The sequence below is a fragment of the Rutidosis leptorrhynchoides genome, chromosome 7 (assembly GCF_046630445.1).
Source record: "Rutidosis leptorrhynchoides isolate AG116_Rl617_1_P2 chromosome 7, CSIRO_AGI_Rlap_v1, whole genome shotgun sequence".
Lineage (NCBI taxonomy): Eukaryota > Viridiplantae > Streptophyta > Magnoliopsida > Asterales > Asteraceae > Rutidosis > Rutidosis leptorrhynchoides.
Window position 1 is genome coordinate 243895554 of NC_092339.1, and position 23206 is coordinate 243918759.

Sequence of the window (23206 nt, forward strand, 5' to 3'; positions counted from 1 at the left end):
TAATGCACCCTATTGACCCGGGTAACGACATCAATGCAGCCTAATTCCCTACAACCAGAGCTCTGATACCAACTGTGACGACTCCGTCAAAACACTTAACGGCTCCGTCACTTGGTCCCACAGCTTGATCGAAACTCTATATGAATTTTATAAAACAACCTTGCATTCTTTATTTAAAAATGATTTCCTATAAAGAAAATCTACTAAATTGTATAAGTTTAGAAAAACTATACATAAGTACTTTAACCAAATGTTGACCAAACAAAGTCAACAACATCCACTTTTTAATGTAACAAAATAGAATGCAAGTTAATGTTTAACAAAGGCTGCCATCATAAATATGCAGACCCTCTAAGCACAGCGGAAGCAGTCAATCATAAACCTGAGAATAAAACATGCGAGTAACTGTCAACAAAAATGTTGAGTGAATTATAGGTTTAATATTGCGAACAATATTTAATTTAAACAATAAAAATTTATGTTTGAAAAACATAAAACTCCTTTTAGACCACCAAATTATATGCTAGAAAACATATAATAAAACATTATTCCATTTTCCGTGAGCCACCTGGTAACCACTTAACCCTTTATTTACCCTTGCCAAACACAATAAATAATATACACCGAACAAGTGTATCTTCAACTAAATACGAAGTACTAAACATTCCGATTATAAATTGCTAGCGCGACTAGCTCGAAATGGGGTTGTCAAACCCGATAGATCTATCCGTAGGATTCGCGTTCACCGGTAGAAACCAATGATTACAGTTACCAGACTAGGGAATATTTTTGTTCAACTCACAATGAATAATTTAAACCAACTTCCACTTGTCCAAAATATAAAATAAATTGCATGTATTCTCATCCCAAAAGATTTAAATAGAAAAATGGGACTATAACTCACCTTAAATAGCAACTGAAGAAATCTCACAAACAAGCGAACAGCAAGTAAAGTAAAGTGATCAAGAAAGATCACAACGCCGACCTATAAATAAAGCAGGTCGAAATAAATAACTAACTTAGGTCAAGTCTTAGTATGATAGCTATTGTACATGTTGCAAGTAGACATAGAACATTACTCAGCAAGCATCGGTTTGATTGGAACAGCATAAGGACACACACTTTCTATTTTTAGAAAGTTTCTATTTTTAGCAGGTTTCCATTTTTGGAAAGTTTTCTATTTTAGGAAAGTTTCTATTTTTGGAAAGTTTCCAAATTTAGAAAGTTCTATTTTTAGAAAGTTTTGAAGTTAGGAAAGTTTCCTTATTTAGAAAGTCAACAGAAGTCAACTGAAAGTCAAAGTCAACCGAAAGTCAACTCAAAAGTCAACCTTGGTCAAACATAATCAACATTAATTTTAAAAGTGTAAGTTATAATAATAACATAGGTTATAATGTTATTTAAAGTCAAAAGTGTATAATAATGTCTTAACATAAGTTTAATTAAATAAAATGAATTGTTAAAGTTAATATAAATTGAAATGTTATAATTAGTATAACATAAGTATTTAATTAATTAACTAAATGTCAATCATAATATAAATATTATTAATTTATAATAAATTTTAAATCATATCATAAGTATTATTAATTAATAATGAATTATTAATCATATCATAAGTTTCTAATTAAAATTATTAAATCATAAGTATTTAATAATTAAGTCATAATTAAATAATAATTAAGTCTTATAATAATTAAATAATTATTTAATCTTTATTATAAGTCTTATAATAATTTCTCATAATTAAATTTAATACTTATCATAAGTATTTTCCTTTAATAATAAAAGTATTACTAATCATAAGTTTAATTAAAATGTTAATTAAATTATAACTAATAATTAAATAATATAATAAATAATTATATTAAAAGTCTTAAAATAAAATAATTACTTCTTTAACATAAGTAATTTATTTAATAATGAAATCCATAAATTTTATCATAAGTTTAATCATTAACCATAAGTTTTAAGTTTAAAAGTTCGCCGGGTCGTATCTTGAGCCCCGGGTGTCGGTTTCGGGCAAGCCACATATGTAACTTCACCTACTCAAACCACCCGACACATTTATGAACTCAAGAACACTCCAAGAACAGTCCCTAAGTCGTGCATATCAGCCATGACTTCAATTGGGAAATCATTTTACTCAAAACAGTAATTCGGGCGAAACGGGTGAACCGTGGCTCGGATTTAGGTGACCCGAACATGAATATTCGTCCCACCATCAGTCCTAACCAAATGAGACACCCTAAAGACACCAAGGATGGTCACAAAGTCGGACCCAACCTTGTTCATGCCAAGAACACCTTTCAATCTTTAACAAAAACCAAATTAAGCGTATCTAGGGCTCCGGGAATCGAAACGACATGAATCCGGAGTCTAAAATTAATGTCTTAATGAGAGGAACTCATTTATGTACTTTATTTTAACATTCATATCAGTTACAAAGTCAGAATATACGTTTTATGCTGCTGTCCAAAATTTACAAACCGAAAACATGAACAAACGAGTAATTCTACGCATTCAAACAACAATACAATAACTTATACACATCATACTAATCATATAACATATAAAATCAGTAAAATAATTGAGAATTCAAAAAGCTAGGGTTAGGGTTTATACCCAAATCGAAAATCAACGAGTATGATCGCGTAGAGAACGAAGAGAGGAACGCGTTGGTACTAATTACTCCTTGATCCAAGTTACAATTTTAGATGATGATGGTGATGTTGGTGGTGGATGGTGGCGGCACAAAGGGAGAGGGAGGAGAGGGTTTGAGAGAAAATTGCAAGTATTAGGTTTTAGGGAAAATTGTAAAAGTGAGAATGAAAAATAAAATGGAAAAAACAAAATACTCCCCCCCTCTAAGGGGGTTCGGCCGATGGGTTGAGTGGGGTGGGTCCCACTTGGCCCATTTTTGTTAAATGTGGATTTCCTGATGGCCCGAAAGCCCGAACGAAACCCGAAACGCGAAAACACGCTTACGCGATTAAAAATCCGGAAAGATAACGAACGCGCGACGAAAAATAAATATAAATACACCTACTAATAATATGACCTTAAAATATCATATTTAAAATATTTAGGATTTAAAAATCCAGAAAGCTCGACCGTTGGTTTAAAAACCGAAAAGATTCGCCGGATGGAAATCCGCGGAACGTAGAAACGTATAAATTAAAATATGAATACATATATCCACATAACACATAATAATTATTATATATATATTATTACAAAAATAATAATATAGGTCATGGAAATGACGTGGCACACTAACAGTTAACGGTCGTTAAATAATTAACGGAAAAAGATAACGGAAAAAGTAGGGTCGTTACAGTTTTTCGGCAGTTTTTCGCTGTGTTTTTGAGTTGTGGAGTGTACTGATCTGTGTTTTTACGTTTTATTTTTTTCTGGGTTTTGGTCCCTCCGCGACTCGCGGCATTTAACCCTTCAAACTCCGCGACTCGCGGAGTTTGGTAATTTTTTTATTTTTTTTTTTATAAACTTTAACTTATAAAACAATTAAGTACTTAATTTTAAAATTTCGTTTCCTTTGTTATTTAGGACGAGGTCGTTTCGGATCGATGTCCTAGTCCGTCCTTCTACAAAATTTTAAAATTTGTCTTTTTGTAGCGATTGTTTTAAAAGCTAAGATTTTTGGGTTTTTTAATGTTTTTGGCATACTTTAATTCAATGAGATTAAAAATAATGATAATAAAAGTTCTCGTCCCTCTCTCGGGTAAAGCAATTTCGGTTCAAAGACCTAGTCTTCAACTTACGACGAATTTTAAAAATTATATTTTTAACTTAATGAGATAAAGTAAATTTTTGTTTTTAAATTCACACAACTTAAATATAAAATTCAAAATTAATATTAAAAACTCACACCAAACTTAAAATTTGAAATGCATAAAATTAAAAATTTATATTTTAAAAATTCATATTATAAATTCACACCAAACTTATATTATGGTTCAAATATTTATAATTTTAAATATATTGTTTTTATAAAGTTTACAATATTTATAAAGGGTTCAAATATTAATTTTAAAAACATGGTAAAAATAAAATTAAAAATCTTTTTGTCTTTTTATCCCACTTTAATCAATCAAATATTATCAAAAATATGCGCCCCTCTTTTCGGTAAAGTAATTTCGGTTCCAAGACCTAATTTAACTCATGACGAATTTTTGAAATATTTTGGGTTGATTGATTAAAGATATTTATACCTTAAGAATAAACGTTAAATTTCGCAGTGATGTAATAAATTTTTGAATGATATCAATAATTTCGGTCGCCAAACCTAATTTTATTCAATACCAATTTAATACTTTTTAGCGAACAAATTAGCGTTTATTATCAAAAGGTTAAAAATAAAAATAAAAATAAAAACTGTACAGACATACCTGTGAAATAGATTTCTTAGTTATATGATCTATCCCATTCATAAGATAGTTGGTTTAATTGGTTTTCCATGGCTACATAGGCGTAACCTCGAGCATTCAGTGTCTTTTCTTCTAAACATATGAACGGTCCGTCTCTGCATAAAGTAACAAATTCGGTATTTGAATAGGTTTGATTATTTGAACATTTACCTCCATGTGACCATTTTCCGCATTTGTGACATCGTTCTAGGTGTCGTGCTCTTCTTTTCGCTGCGGATTTTGATTTTCCTTTACCAAATTGTAACTTATTATCTTCGCATCTGGATTCTTTTCTAACTCCGTCCATTCTTTCTCTGATTACTGATACTATTTCACTCGGTAGTATGTCATTATTACGTTTAGTGATCAAAGCGTGTAGCATTAGACCATGGTTTAGTTCACAGGCAGTCTTCATTTTGTAAAAACCTAAAAAAAATAAAAATTCAGAATGGGGGGAGAAGACTAGTTCTTTAGGGTCTGCTAGGGAAAGACCATTCGGGTTCCATTTTCGAGAACTACACGAAAACAGACAATCTAACTCTAACAGAAATACATATTATCCTTTAAAGACTTGATTCTCCCCACACTTAGTTAGCTGTGGTGTCGAAATTGTGATTAACTTCGCTGTCGACTTCCATCAGACCATGTATGTAATGTTTAACTCTGTGACCATTAACTTTAAATTCAATCCCATTTGAATTTATTAATTCTATCGTTCCGTATGGGAAAACTCTTTTAACCATGAATGGTCCAGACCATCTTGATTTCAATTTTCCAGGAAATAGCTTGAATCGTGAATTGAAAAGAAGAACTCTGTCTCCTTCTTTAAATTCTTTTGAACTTGTGATTCTTTTATCATGCCATTTCTTCGTTCTTTCTTTATAGATTAACGAATTTTCGTATGCTTCATGTCTTAATTCTTCTAATTCGTTTAGTTGACTTAATCGTAGACGTCCGGCTTCATGTAAATCAAGATTACATGTCTTCAAAGCCCAAAATGCTTTGTGTTCAATTTCTACTGGAAGATGACATGCTTTTCCATAAACAAGTCTAAAAGGTGTGGTTCCAATTGGAGTTTTGTAGGCTGTTCTAAAAGCCCAGAGTGCATCCTCCAATTTAATGGACCATTCCTTTGGATTTGATCCTACGGTTTTCTCTAGAATACGTTTTAAAGCTCGGTTGGTATTTTCAACTTGTCCACTTGTTTGTGGATGATATGCGGTGGAGATTTTATGAGTTACTCCATATCTTTTAAGAACTTTCTCAAGTTGATTATTACAGAAATGAGTACCCCGATCACTTATTAAAGCTTTCGGTGTTCCAAACCTTGCAAAAAGACGTTTTAAAAAGTTTACTACAACTCGTGCATCGTTAGTTGGGAGAGCTTGTGCTTCCGCCCATTTAGATACATAATCAATGGCTACGAGTATATATAGATTATTATGAGATTTTGGAAATGGACCCATAAAGTCAATACCCCAAATGTCAAATACTTCACATACTTGGATGACATTTTGTGGCATTTCATCACGTTGACTTATTTTTCCGGCCCTTTGACATGCATCACAGGATTTGCAAAGAAGGTGTGCGTCTTTGTAAATTGTAGGCCAATAGAATCCAGCTTCATAAACTTTTCTTGCTGTTAGTTGAGGCCCATAATGCCCTCCTGTTGGTCCTGTGTGACAATGGTTTAATATTTTACTAGCTTCATCTCCAAATACACATCGGCGTATTATTCCATCGGGACAACTTTTAAACAGATGTGGATCTTCCCAAAAATAGTGTTTTATATCACTGAAGAATTTCTTTCGTCTTTGGTACGATAATCCTTTTTCAAGGAATCCACAAACTAAGTAGTTTGCATAGTCTACAAACCATGAGATTTCTTTATAATCTAACTTCAATAGATATTCATCAGGAAAGTTGTCTTGTATGGCCGATTCATTTAGAACTTCTAACTCAAGATTTTCAAGACGAGAAAGATGATCAGCGGCGAGATTTTCTGCTCCTCTTTTATCTCGGATTTCAATATCAAACTCTTGTAAGAGTAAGATCCAACAGATTAATCTTGGTTTAGCATCTTGTTTTGAAAATAAGTATCTAAGAGCAGAATGGTCGGTATAGACCACCGTTTTTGCTAGAACGAGATATGATCGAAATTTGTCAAAAGCAAAGACAATAGCAAGGAGTTCTTTTTCAGTAGTTGTATAGTTCGTTTGTGCTCCTTGTAATGTCTTGCTAGCATAATATATAGGTTGAAATCGTTTTTCAATCCTTTGTCCTAAAATGGCTCCCATTGCAAAATCACTTGCATCGCACATTAGTTCAAATGGTAGATTCCAATTTGGTGTTATCATGATCGACGCATTAGTGAGTTTCTCTTTAAGAATATTAAAAGATTTGATACACTCATCTGAAAAGATGAATGGAGCATCTTTTTCTAGGAGTTTATTCATAGGAGTGGCAATTTTAGAAAAATCTTTTATGAAACGTCGGTAAAAACCGGCATGCCCAAGAAAACTCCTAACTCCTCTAACATTGGTGGGATGTGGAAGTTTAGCAATTACATCTACTTTAGCTCTATCCACTTCAATTCCTTCTTTTGAAATTTTATGTCCAAGAACGATGCCTTCTTTAACCATGAAATGGCATTTCTCCCAATTAAGTACTAGATTTGATTGTTCGCATCTAATTAGCATTCGTTCCAGATTAACTAGACATGATTTAAATGTATCAAAGAAGACTGAAAAGTCATCCATGAATACTTCCATGCATTCTTCTATCATGTCGTGAAAAATCGCCATCATACACCTTTGAAAGGTTGCAGGGGCGTTGCAAAGTCCAAATGGCATGCGTTTGTAAGCAAAAGTACCATAAGGGCACGTGAATGTGGTTTTCTATTGATCTTCGGGTGCTATTGGAATTTGAAAATATCCGGAAAATTCATCTAGAAAACAATAGTAACTATTTCCGGCTAATCTTTCCAACATTTGATCAATGAAAGGTAAGGGAAAGTGATCTTTTCTGGTGGCGTCATTTAATTTTCTATAATCAATACACACACGCCATCCTGTTACAGTCCTAGTAGGAATAAGCTCATTTTTCTCATTTGTAATGACAGTCATGCCACCCTTCTTCGGCACGCATTGAACTGGGCTTACCCATGGACTATCAGAAATTGGATATATCAAACCTGCATCTAGCAGTTTAATAATCTCTTTCTTAACTACATCTTGCATATTAGGATTTAGTCTTCGTTGGCGTTGCACATACGTTTTATGACCTTCTTCCATAAGGATTTTATGTGTGCAATACGAAGGACTTATTCCTTTAATATCATGAATCTTCCATGCAATGGCTGGTTTATGAGCTTTCAACACAGAAATGAGTTGTGATTTCTCATTTTCAGTAAGAGAAGACGATATTATTACAGGTAATTCAGATTCACCATGTAAATAAGCGTATTCCAAATGGTTTGGAAGTGGCTTTAACTCTAATTTCAGAGGTTCTTCTATCGATGATTTGTATCGATATCTGTCTTCTTCTTTTAGCATTTGAATTTCTTCTGTTGTTGGTTCATATCCATTAGCTATAAGTGTAGCTAACATTTCAGCTTCATCAATTGGTTCATTACCTTCTCCTAAAGAACATTCTCCTGTTCCTTGTAATTCTGGAAATTCTTCTAATAATTCTGCATGTGCATCTATAGTTTGAATATAATAACATGTATCATCTGCAGATTGTGGTTGTTGCATTGCTCTATCAACTGAAAAGGTAACACTCTCATCCTCTATACTTAGGGTCAGTTTCTTACCGAACACGTCTATCATTGCTTTAGCCGTGTTTAAGAATGGTCTTCCTAATATGAGAGGAACTTGAGAATCTTCTTCCATGTCCAGAACAACAAAATCTACTGGAAATACTAAAGTACCAACTTTAACTAGCATGTTCTCCATTATCCCTCTAGGATATTTTATTGATCTATCGGCTAGTTGTATGCTTATTCTGGTTGGTTTCAATTCTCCAAGGTCTAGTTTAGTGTATAGTGAATACAGCATTAGATTTATACTAGCACCTAAGTCTGCCAATGCTTCTATTGAACTAAGACAACCCAGAAAACATGGAATTGTGAAACTTCCTGGATCAGATAGTTTTTCTGGTATCTTATTCAACAGCACTGCTGAACAATTAGCATTCATAGTAACAGCCGAGAGTTCTTCTATTTTCTTTCTATTTGAGATTAGATCTTTCAAGAATTTAGCATATCTAGGCATTCCTGAAATCACATCAATGAAAGGAAGATTTACATTTATCTGTTTAAACATATCCAAGAATTTGGATTGCTCGGCTTCAAGTTTCTCTTTCTTCATTTTACTCGAATAAGGAAGTGGTGGTTGGTATGGTTTAACATAAGGTTTAGCCTTAACTGTGTTATCTTCATTAACCTTCTCAACTACCGGTTCTTTTTCCTTATCTTGATCAGGTTGTGGTTCTTGTGGAGTAGGAATAGCTTTATCAGAAGTTATAGGTATTTCAGGTGGTTTAAGTGTTGTACCACTTCTTGTGGTAATGGCTTTAGCTGTTTCATTCCGGGGGTTAGCGTTTGTATCACTAGGTAGACTTCCCGGTTTTCTTTCACCTATTAACCTTGCTAGGTTACTTACCTCTTGTTCCAGATTTTGAATAGAAGCTTGTTGATTTCTAAATGCTTGAGCATTTTGTTCATTAGTTTGTTTTTGAGATGTGAAAAACTGCGTTTGAGTTTCAACTAGCTTCGTCATCATATCTTCTAAATTTGGCTTTTTATCATCGGTTTGTTGTGGTGGTTTGTTTTGAAAATTAGGTCTTTGCTGGTTGTAAGTATTATTGGATACTTGTTGATTGCTAGGACCTTGTTGGTTGTTGTATGGAATATTCGGTTATAATTCTGGTTTTGATTGTAAATCGGTCTTGGCGGTTGATAATTATTCTGATAATTATTTCCAGGCCTTTGGTTTATGTATGAAATATTCTCTCTTTGTTCCATTGTTAATTCAATACTGAGACAATCTTTTGTCAAATGTGGTCCTCCACACTGCTCACAACTAATTCGTATTGAGTGAATATTTTAGTCTTCTTTTCCATTCGTCTCTCCACAGCATCTATCTTTGCGAAAATGGAATCTAAGTCATGGCTAGAATCGGCTCTAGCTGCTTTAGATGATCTAACGATGTCTTTTTCTTGGTGCCACTCATGTGAGTGGGAAGCAGTATTATCAATAATTTTGTAAGCATCAGTTTCGGTTTTCTTCATAATAGAACCACCAGCTGCTATATCTATGTCTTTCCTTGTAGTGATGTCGCATCCTTGGTAGAATATTTGTACTATTTGACAGGTGTCTAAACCATGTTGCGGACATCCTCTTAATAACTTTCCATATCTTGTCCACGCCTCATATAGAGTTTCATTTGGCTTCTGTGTGAACGTAACAATTTCTGCTTGAAGTCTTACGGCTTTAGATGCAGGAAAGAATTGTTTAAGAAATTTTTCAACTAAAACGTCCCATGTATCGATCGCTCCTTCAGGTAACGATTCCAACCAATCTTTGGCTTCTCCCTTTAATGTCCAGGGAAATAACATGAGATATATCTGTTCATCCTCCACTTCTCGGATTTTAAATAGTGTGCAGATCCTATTAAAGGTACGTAGATGTTCATTTGGATCTTCCTTCGGCGCACCACTAAATTGGCATTGATTAGTCACCATGTGTAGAATTTGTCCTTTGATTTCATAATCTGGCGCATTAATGTCTGGATGAGTAATTGCGTGACCTTGGCCAGTGTGTTTAGCTCTCATTCGGTCTTCCATACTTAAAGGTTCCAGATTCTCCATAATTGAATTTGTTGAATCGGTATCACTAGATGATTCTGATTTAATGGTTCGTTCCTCAACAATCTCTGTTTGAATGATTGGTGGCTCCGGAGGAAAGTTTAGTGGTTCAGGATCTACGAACCGTTCCTGAATATTCTCCGGATTCTCAATTGTGAGGTCGGGTTCAAAAAATAGATTATCGGAAATTTGAACTGAAGTACTTGGTCGACTGGATGACGTTTCTAAGGAAAAATCAACGGTGGTAATATTTGCTAAATGTCTTGATCTAGTTACAGGTGGTGAACGTACAAAAGGTGGTGAACGTCTTGCTCGGTGCATTCACTGAATATCCTATTAGTTTTAAAAAGGAAAGAAAAATTATAATAAGTTATCCAATTAATAGACTTTTCTGATTTTGCCCACGTTTCGAATAGCCAAAAGATGCAGCAGAGGGGCAGGATTCGTTTGGTCTCAATATAATTGAGGACTGTTTGGCTCCAATAACCCGGTCCACGTACAAATCCAACTATTACTACGAACCAGAAAATTTTGATGTCTAATAATTTAACCACTTAAAATAAATTTTCGTAATTTTAAGAAATTTAGATAAGAAGTAGAATAAAAATCTATGTCCTAAAACTAGAATAGCGAGAAATAAGAAAGAAAAAGAGTTCGTCGAAAAAAGGTTGAAAAAGAAAAATGGTTGAAAAAATAAAAGGTGACGAAAAAATAAAAGAAACTTATAAAACTTAAAAATACTTGACTAACCTAACCTTATTACTACAACTAACTTAAAATTATAATCGCAAATTGAGATTACTAATTGGAATGATAATTGATACATAGGTAAAAGTCGTCTAAAAATATTAAAGCTTACAGGAAAAACTAAATCCCAAATGGAAATAACTTAAAAAGAAACTAAAACTTAAAAAGGCGTCGCAAAATTCTAAAGTACATAAATCTTAGTCTAAAGAAAAAGCACTTAAGGAATTCTACGGCAAAGCTTAAAAATCTAGAAGTAAAAATAACTATGGCAAAAACTAAGTTTTCAAACTAAATATGGGCTAAAAATACAAATATTACGCTAAAACGATTAAAAAGGGACAAAATATAAAAATATACAAAAAGTTGTAAAAAGTACAAATTTTATAAAAATATTATTTTTATATTATTTATTTTATAAAACTATTAATTTTATATATAATAAAACTAATTAAAATTTAAAATACAATTTAATTAAAAAAAACTTAAACTAATTATAATAATTAAATTGATTAGGGTTTATTAATAATAATAATAATAAAATCCGTAATTAATGTGAAATTAGGGTTCTGCCCGTGTGTCAGAGAAACTCCGCGAGTCGCGGTATTCGATGCAGCAAACCCCGCGAGTCGCGGGGTTTCAAAAATCAACTCAGGTACGTTTTTTTATTCGACTTTTTTTTTTTTTTTTTTTATGTTTTCTAATTTTCTGTTTTTATATAAATAAAAGATATTTAAATAAAACTTATACTAAAATAAAAATAAAGAAACTTATAAAACTTTTAACAAACTCTTAAAAATATATAAATTTTTGTTTTTCTTTTTATATTTTCGAATATTTAAAACGTACTTTTATAAAAACGAATTTTAATAAAAGTAAAATAAAAATCTTTTTATTTTTTATTTTTTATGTAGCGTTGCGCTTTCGGCTTTTAAGAGGTCCCCGGCAGCGGCGCCAAAAATACTTGATGTCAAAGCTAAGGGGTATAAAATACTATTAATTTTTACAGGGAAATACTATTAAATACGATACAATTTTACACAAGATATTTATTTATTTAGAGAATGGATATACTTAAACCTTGCTACAACACTTATAGGCAGTGTACCTAATCGTACAGTAGTGTAGTTTTTAGTAAGTCCGGTTCGTTCCACAGGGAATCTTTTTTAAACAAAGCTCAACGCTATATTAGTTTACTTTTATAAAAATACAAATATATATATAAGTAATATTATTATTATAAAGGGGGGTTTTTACCGTTTAATGACCGGTTTGTCGATTTTAAAACTTTAGTCACAGTTAAAACCAAATGTAAAATATAAAAAATAAATACAAGACTTAAATTAAAGCATGAAGTAAATAACGATAAATAAAAATGCGATAATTAGAAGTGCAATTAAATATAAAATAAAGGAAATTAAATATGAAATAAAAGAATTATGCTTATTTAAACTTCCGTAATCATGATGTTTGACGTGTTGATTTTAGTTTTATGCCCATGGGTTAATTGTCCTTTGTCCTGGATTATTTAATATGTCCGTCTGGTTTTTGTCCATAACAGTCCATCAGTCATAAATATAAAGTGCGAGTGTCCTCATCAAATTATTCTTATACCCGAAGTTAAATATTCCAACTAATTGGGGATTCGAATTGTAACAAGGTTTTAATACTTTGTTTAATGAATACACCAGGTTATCAACTGCGTGTAAACAAAGGTTTTACTACTTTGTTAGCAATTACACCAATTACCCTTGAATGTAATTTCACCCCTGTTTTAATTATTCTAGTGGCTATTAATCCATTCCAGTGTCCGGTTAAATGAACGATTATTCGTACATATAAATACCCCGCCCATCGTGTCCGATCGAGTGTATATGGTAATTTATAAGGACGCCCAATTGTAAATCTTTATATTAACATTAAAAAACTATCATTTAGTTAAACAAATATAAAGCCCATTAATAGCCCATAGTCTAATTTCCACAAGTGTCGTTCTTTTGTCCAAACCCCAATTATGGTACAAAGCCCAATTACCCAATTTTAGTAATTAGCCCAACATCATGATTACTTCGTTTTAAATAAGCATAATAATAACTTAGCTACGAGACATTAATGTAAAAAGGTTGAACATAACTTACAATGATTAAAAATAGCGTAGCGTTACACGGAAAGAATTTCGACTTACACCCTTACAACATTTGCTAACATACCCTTATTATTAAAATTATAATTAAAATTAAAATATAAATTATAAATATATATATATATATAATTTACGTATGAGAAGAAGAAGAAAAAGATGGATGAAAATGATCAGAATTCGGTTTGCTTTATAGGGAGTTTCAAAACTGGAGGCTCCGCGACTCGCGGCCATTTTGGCCTTCAAACTCCGCGAGTCGCGGAGTTTACTTTTACAGCTCAGAGGAGTTTGGCTCTTTGTTTACCGACGGTTTAAATATAAATATAATATATTAAATAATTATAAGAATAATTTAAATATTATATTATATTTATGTGCATAGTTGACTTGTAATTTTTAGTCCGTTGCATCGAGCGTTGAGAGTTGACTCTGGTCCCGGTTCCGGATTTTCGAACGTCCTTGCGTACAATTTAATATCTTGTACTTTGCGTTTTGAATCTTCTACTCTTGTAATTTCGAGACGTTTCTTATCAATAATTGGAACCTCTTTGATTGTCTTTTGTACTTTTGAGCTTTTTGGTCGTTTGCGTCTTCAATTCGTCGAATCTGTCTTTTGTCTTCACCTTTTATTATTTAAACGAATATCACTTGTAAATAGAACAATTGCAACTAAAAACTTGTCTTTCTTGAGGAATAATGCTATGAAATATATGTTCGTTTTTAGCATTATCAGGGGTTTATTGTGAACCGAACCACAACAGCTAAGTGATAATAATATATGATTGGGTAACTAAAGAGATGAGTAGCAATAGGTATATCGTAAATGGTGGTGGGGGTTTGCGTGAGCTGGTTCAGAACCCATCAATTACAGTTTACATTTGGTGAGGTTTTGGTTATGGTTTAATGTTCGTAAACTAGAACAAAGGTGGTTGATCAAAGGTGATGGTTGTTGAATGAAGGTGGTAGCTAAGGTGGTTAAAGTGATGAAGAAGAAGGTGAGGGTGAATCTGGAGGATGGGTTGTCGTCAACGATGGGTGATTGATGTGTGTCGTCTTCAAACGCAATAAACAACGATGGTTTCGGGTTGAGTTTCGATTAGACAAAAGACATGATGCAGTATCACATGGTGTTGAAAGTTGGGTGGTGGTGTTTGTGTGTTGTTTGAACCATAAAACAGGAAACGAACAATAGCCGGTGGGTGTTTGAATTGGTGGTTCTCGGTTAACATGTGAAACTAAAAGTGATGGTATTTGTCGATGGTTGAAGAAGAAAAGGGTAGACAAGAACTATTATAAAGATGAAGGTGGTAGAATGGCTACAGCTCATGGTTATGATCATTTCCTTGATGGTGGGTGTTTTTGCAAATGAAGGAGACACAGATATATATATATATATATATATATATATATATATATATATATATATATATATATATATATATATATATATATATATATATATATATATATATATATATATATATATATATCCCTTGTATCTATATGAATGTATCTATATAAATGCAGTGATAAACAAATATGAATTTATAATATTACAAGTGGATACATAACTTTAATAATATCAAGGATTCAGAAACGTGTAAAAGAAACAGTCAAGCAGCCTTAAGTTTGTTTTTAATCTACTGACAGTTTTCACGGACTGTGTATTGTGCACTATTTGAAATTAGTGGTGGATAAAAATCTTCGGAAAAATCCCAAAATTTTAAATTAACTTCCTTTATTTATTTCAGTCATTACGGTATAAAATTCAGTTATTAACTATTAAATAAAAATTACATTAATTATTCACTCCCAACCCCAAGTAAAATATAAAAAGTTTTAAAATTCAACAAATAGTTCCTAAATACATTTTTAATAAGTCTATAATTTGTGAAACTAATTTTCGGATCATCGTTTATTTTAAAATCACATAAGTTCAAATTTAACTTGTTTAATATTGATCGAATGATAAATGAGTGTCACCGTCGTTCACTAAATAAATTTAAATTCACACACACACACACACACAGATATATATATATATATATATATATATATATATATATATATATATATATATATATATATATATATATATATATATATATATATATATATATATATATAGTATACATTATATATTCATTTTAATACTAAATTTTATTATATCTTATATTAATTTACATATTATTTATAACAACAATTGCATATAACAGTTTCTTATATATAATTATTTATATTTACCTATTTATATATATACCTATCTATTTACAAATAATGGTTCGTGAATCATCGGAAATAGTTAAAGGTTAAATGAATTCATGTAAACAGTTCAAAAATTTTGAGATTTAGTTTAATAGACTTTGCTTATCGTGTCGAAACCATAAAAAGATTAAGTTTAAATTTGGTCGGAAATTTTCGGGTCGTCACAGTACCTACCCGTTAAAGAAATTTCGTCCCGAAATTTGATTGGGATCATCATGGCTGACAATAAGTATGATTTTCATGACTGATATGAGTTGGAAATTAGGGGTTTTATCATCAATGAGTAATATAGATAAAATAATTCATTTATGTGAATAGTACAAGTAAAGCTATCACAAAAGAGTGAAATGAGTAAATGTAGGTTCGTCTTCACCGGTGACGTCGTCTCAGTTGAATTCCGGAATTCAAGGGATTTAAAAGAAAATCTTCAAAATCTATAAGATTTGACTCTTCGGTAGTTAAGGAAATTAGAATCCCATTTGGTTAAATGCGATAATCTGTTTCGATTGCTCTGTCGGATATTTCACTATAAATCCACCCCCTTCGTTTCCTTATTTCCACATCTCACACTTTCTATTCTTTCTCCCTCAATTAATACTTTTGTTTTTTCTTCCCAACTTTAAGTTAAGAAAATAATGATCCAGAATTTGTAGGTACGGATTTCAAAATGAACATAGTTAATGTTCTAAGAAGGAAATTGTAATGGTACGATCTTGATTTGTCAAATTACCAGAAGTTACGAGAAAAGATAGAACTATCAAGATAATATGTTCTTGATTTGTTTAGAGATTAGGTAAAATCTAAGATTCGTGTAACATGACACATGATGACGTTATAGTCTGTGAATCATCATGTTTCATTACAAACTCAGTATGACTTACTGTAATATAATCACGTTGATCAAGTGTCATTATATTATACTAACTCATGCTTTAATTCCCAACACTACTTTAAAAACATTCATACTTTAAACTCGAAGGTTTCAGAATTTAGAAACTAAAACAGTTTCCTTTATTATGTAGTACAGATAGTGTGAAGAGATAAATGATTTCAGATAAGAATAGTTATGAAAATATCTTCAGAAATATCGAGGATATTTATAATGAAAGATACGATGATATCTTAGAATTTCTAATATTGATGGATGATGATGAATATTTGTCCATAAAGATTTAGAGTCATGAGCAAGATTTTCGTTAATGATTTTAGCAGTTACTGAATCATTTAGATTCATTGAAGTCAGGTTTAATCTCTGTGATTTGTCCACAGCCTCCTTCATGGTTTGCTCAATCCGTTTTCCAGTATAAATTTTCCATTGAGTGTTTCCAACACTCCATTCTTTATCATTAAACTTTTGACTGTTAAGACAGTCTTCAGTTTTCATTGCTTCATCAGCTGTTTCAAAATTCAGAAAACTGATTCATAGACTAAAACGCTTTTCAGAAATTCAGAATTGAAGTTCATAAATCTAGGAGATAGAAGTTATATATATATATATATATATATATATATATATATATATATATATATATATATATATATATATATATATATATATATATATATATATATATATATATATATATATATATATATATATAATTGTTATCGTAGAATCGCTGAGAAATTCGAGATTATCGATTGATGCCTCCCAGTATTTGGTATTGTAGTTATCGTTACAATATGCCGATGAGTTCATGATAAGCCTTCAACAGATAAATATATTGATTTTTCGGAGAGATTTAAGCCAAGGAGCAACGAGGTTGCTGGTACGTCTGCTGGTAATATGGTGGAATATAAAAGGTTTCCCGGTAACAATAAAAAAAACACGCATATATATCAAGGTTATAATAAGGTTGTTTCGAACGAAAAGTCGAAGTTGACTTGCTGGAGCTGTGACAAAACTGGCTATATCGAACAGGAGTTGCAAAGTTATTTTTGGTAATAATAACGATAAAGGAAATAGCACAGCTACGTGTTAAATGTTTACTCAGTTTCTTAGAGTTTTTCAGGTACATAACTATATGCATAAATCTTTCCTTCCATAGATAAAGTGCGGTTAGTTCATCCTCTCGATTGAGGTGTTTTCAGGAATCTTGAAAGGTTTGAACACAGATTGTAATCGTCAAGATACAAATGAGGTTTAATATGAAATCAAGTGGCAAACTTGAAGAAATGTTTAGTTTCATATATTATAATCAATATTTTAATTCATTTTGATTGTCCCATGCTAGTAGTCCACAGTTAATAGTTCAATAATTTATATATATTTTAATATATTATATTCGAATTAATTAATACGTGTTGTGACCCATTTTATACATGTTCTTAGACTCGATCACAACTCAAAGTATATATATTATTTTAGAATCAACCTCGACCCTTTATATGCTAACTCGAGCATTATCGCAATATAGAGTGACTTACGGTTATTCAAAATAATATATATAGATGACGTCAATATGATATGTCAAAACATTGTATACGTGTCCCGATTTATCTGACGATATTTAAAGTGCGTAAAATAAATAACAGAAATTAAATGACGATAAATAAAATTGCGAGAATTAAAAGTGCGATAAATAAATTGCGATAAAGAAATTGAGATAAATAAAATGTAACAAGGAATTAACAGTTAGCTAGGAACAGTTACCTAAGATTTTGTTAGCGTGGATTCTTAACAAAATTTCTCATAGTTAATTTTTTTGTTTCTAACAAATTTTATTTTTTTGTCCAATGTTTTCTTCATTATGCCACTTGTTGGATTCTGATAGGTCAAAATCCAAATATAAAATTGAATGAAAATGGTTATTCTGTGGTGAACAGATTCGTATATCTGTGGATGTAAGTAGGATACTAAATGACTGTTGAATCAGGTTCGAAGAATGTACAGTGTAACTTATTAATGTGAAATCTAAATATTCCTCGGGTATTACCTACTCGTTAAAATATTTTCACCATTAACAGTTTGTACGAAAGAATTTTTAATTACAATCTTTATGAAAATATAGTTACATATATATTTCTTCAGATGTAATCATGGATTTAATGATTCAATATGATATTAACCTCATTTGATTTATCGTTAGAACTAGAATATATAATCTCTAAAATATTAGAAATTACATAATCGTCATGTAAAACGAATATAAATGATGTAGAAAGATTCGTAGAACGATGATTAAGTTTGAGGTATGGATTGTTGATGGTACTGGTGCTGTTACTGATGGTACTATTGGTACCGGTGATGTTGCTGAAGCTGGTAAATTTTTGCACCATATTCTCCAAATTGATTATTCGAGCGCGAAGTTCGTTGACTTCTTCTATTATTCTAGGATGATTGTCAGTCGGAATGAGCGGATGAATAAGGTTTAGAATTTTAGATGAAATATAATCGTGGCGAGATATTCGGGAAATGAGGATGAAAATGGTGTTTTGGACTGGTTCGCCGGTAAGTGCTTCGGTTTCTTCGTCAAGAGAGCAATTTGGTTGGTGGAAAAGGATCGCCTTCTTCGCGTCTCCATTGTTTAAGTAGACTACGAACTCATCCCCAATTCATCCAGAACTGAATATGACTAATTAGTTGATCCATTCCGGTTATACTGTAGCCGGAGCTCGTGTGGAAATCCATATCGGAATAACTGTCGGAATTTGAGGAACTGGAACTAGTTGAAGGATCCATTTCGTACGATCAAGGAATTGATTTTCGATATGAGATAGATTATAGGACTTAGAACCACATAATTTTCATATGTATATAGAATACCAAGATCCTATAAGTAACGGAGGAATCTTCAAAAGCTGTCAGACAAAGTTTACAGTAACAGATACGCTAAGATACGAATTTATTTATACACTATCTATGCAATAGAGGCAGTAAGACGTGTCTAGACTTTAAGGATGATAAGCAAGTAATTTTTGACATGAAATGATAAGCAAAACTTTTGACATGCAGACACGGTTGAAGTCCAGACCCACTAATGCATCTAAACAACTATCAGTTAGACACACTAATGTAAGACCTGGTTTGCTAAGACCACCGCTCTGATACCACCTATAATGACCCGTCCAAATCCATATGGACGATTACATTACATTTGGTTTCATTGTGAGGTATTTGACCTCTATATGATACATTTTACAAACATTGCATTCGTTTTTAAAAGACAAACTTTCATTACATCAAAAGTTGACATGCATGCATACCATTTCATAATATATCAAACTATCAATGACTTAATAATAATCTTGTTGAAGTCAACGACTCGAATGCAACGTCTTTTGAAGTACTTCATGAATGACTCCAAGTAATATCTCTAAAATGAGCAAATGCACAGCGGAAGATTTCTTTCATACCTGAGAATAAACATGCTTTCAAGTGTCAACCAAAAGGTTGGTGAGTTCATTAGTTTATCATAATCATTCATTTTCATCATTTTAATAGACCACAAAATTTCCAGATATTTAATTGTACACGTAACCCTGGTACAAAATAATACGCGTAACCCGCGAATTAAAAATCATTCATATGGTGAACACCTGGTAATCAACATTAACAAAACGCGTCTAGAATATCCCTATCATTCCGGGACTCTCATCGGACATGATAAAATCGAAGTACTAAAGCATCCGTAACTCGGATAGGGTTTGTTAGGCCCAATAGATCTATCTTTAGGATTCACGTCAATTAGGGTGTCTGTTCCCTAATTCTTAGATTACCAGACTAAAAAGGGTGATATTCGATATCGATAATCCAACCATAGAATGTAGTTTCGATTACTTGTGTCTATTTCGTAAAACATTTATAAAGCAGCGCATGTATATTCTCAGTCCCAAAAATATATATTGCAAAAGCATTTAAAAAGGGAGAAAATGAAACTCACGATACGATATTTTGTAGTAAAAATATGCATACGACGGAACTGAACAATGCAGGGTTGGCCTCGGATTCACAACCCTATATCAGTTTGATATATATTAAAACACATAATAACAATTAACAATTTTATATATTAATATTATTTGTATACTTCTTATATTAGTAATTTGTATGTTATATTAATAAATAAATTAATTATATTTATTTTATATATTTTAGATGCTTAATATTTATATAACAGATTCTTATCAAAGTATTTTAATTAGGATATAATATATTTTATTATAAATATTATATATTAATGCTTGAAAATATTATATAATGTATTAGAATTAATATTTATGTATATGCTTTAATTTAAAATATATTTATACATTATTTGTAACTTAATTGTAATAACATTTTATTAAACAAAAAAGTATCTAATGTTAATATAGATGTAAAATATATTTTTATATAAATGTCATTTGTTTATTAAAATAATATTTGTAATACTAAAATAGTGATAATAATAATAATAATAATACTTATAATACTTATAATAATAATAATAATAATATTTTATTTAGAACATGACTTATTTATATTTATAGTTTTACTTATTTTCATATCTATTTATAATTATAATCTCTACAATATTTCATCATAATACTAATAATAATATTACTTAATAATTTTATTAATAATAACATAATAATAAGGTAATAATAATGGTTATAATAATAATAATAATAATAATAATAATAATAATAATAATAATAATAATAATAATAATAAAATAATAATAATAATAAAAATAATGTTAAAATAATAATAATAATGATAATTTTAATAATAATATTAATAATCTTAATGATACTAATAATAATACTTATAAAATAATAATAATAATAATAATAATAATAATAATAATAATAATAATAATAATAATAATAATAATAATAATAATAATAATAATAATAATAATAATAATAATAATAATAATAATAATAATAATGATAATAATAATAATAATAATAATAATAATAATAATAATAATAACGATAATAATACTAATAATAAAAAAAATGCTACCTTTACAGGAAAGGCTTCAAAAAAAAATAAAAAAATAAACTGCCTCTGAGCAAACCTCCTTAACCATTCTGCTGATTCTGTTTTTCTAATTTTTACCCCGTAATAAATGATTATAACCTATGTCTAATAGTTTCTTTCTTCTTCTTCTAAAACCCATTATATAAACGTGATTTATTCACAATCCTAATCATTATGATCGCTTATTTTATTTTTCATCATCATCGACACATATCATCAATATCATTATCATCATCTTTAATCACCAACCTTGTTACTTCAATAGAAAATGAAAACATGTTCTTGGTCTAGGAACACGGCCCAAACAAAACCAAATAGCAGCCCATTCAGCAACCCGTTAACAAATCCAAGAATCTAATCGAATAAACAACTAATAAGGCCCATAAAGAAAAACCGAATATGATAGCAATGCACAAATCGATTTTTTTTTTGTTTTTAAATAAGTGGGGTTTTAGGGTTGGTAAATGTCGGCCATAATGTGAATTATGCAATAGCATATACTAGTTCAATTAGAAACAGGAACAAAACAATTTCATCATCTATCATCGTTCTTTAAATCAGAATTTAGAAAACGAGTAGCAGTTGTTGGTAATAGGATGGTGGTTTTGTGTGGTGTCAGTTTACAAAGAAAAACAATGGCAGTTATAACGGTAAACAAGAACAAATACTGAATGATGGGTTTATATATATATATATATATATATATATATATATATATATATATATATATATATATTTGGTGGTTGTTTAATACCTAAAACAGTCATCGTAACAGCAGTGGTAAATCAACAAGTGGGGTGTTGTTCTTGATTAGTATCTTCTCGGTTAGTATCAATAAGTGAAGTAGAAACAATCTAATATTATCAAGGTAAAAGGGCAAGTGAGAAGTGGAGGTAAAGAACAGGAAAACAGAAACGAATAGTAGCCGTAGGATAATTACTGCAGCAGTAGTAAATTGAAGGTATTGGTGGTTCTTGGGTGGTAGTAATCAACAGAAGGTTATAGGTTTTATGGAGTTCAATGGTGAAGTTGATGATTGTAACAAGTCACGATAAACAGTGGTAATATATTATGGTGTTCGGTTATGGACCATAACTTATGGTTATGGTTATGTTTGTGACGACCCGAGAATTTCCGACCAAATTTAAACTTAATCTTACTATGATTCCGACACGATAAACAAAGTCTGTTAAATCGAGTCTCAAAATTTTGAACTGTTTGTATGAATTCATTTACTCTTTAACTATTTCCAACGATTCATGAACTGTTGTGTCTAAATAAATGTGTATATGTATGTATATATAAAGATAAACAAAAGCTATATATAATAATTTGAAATAATAATACACAATTTAATCAATTGGAATTAAAAATGTAAAATAGTAAACAAGATAATAAAGTTACTATTAAAATGAATATTTATAAATATAAATGTGATATTATTATGAATATATATATATATATATACACACACATATATATATATATATACATATATATATATATATATATATATATATATACATATATATATATATATATACATATATATATATATATATACATATATATATATATATACATATATATATATATATATATATATATATATATATATATATATATATATATATATATATATATATATATATATATATATATATATATATATATATATATATATATATGATTTCTATGATTTTGCAATATACAATAAATGTTATCATATAATATATGATTATTAAATATTATATAGTTGATAAATTGTAATATCAATATATTAAATGTAAT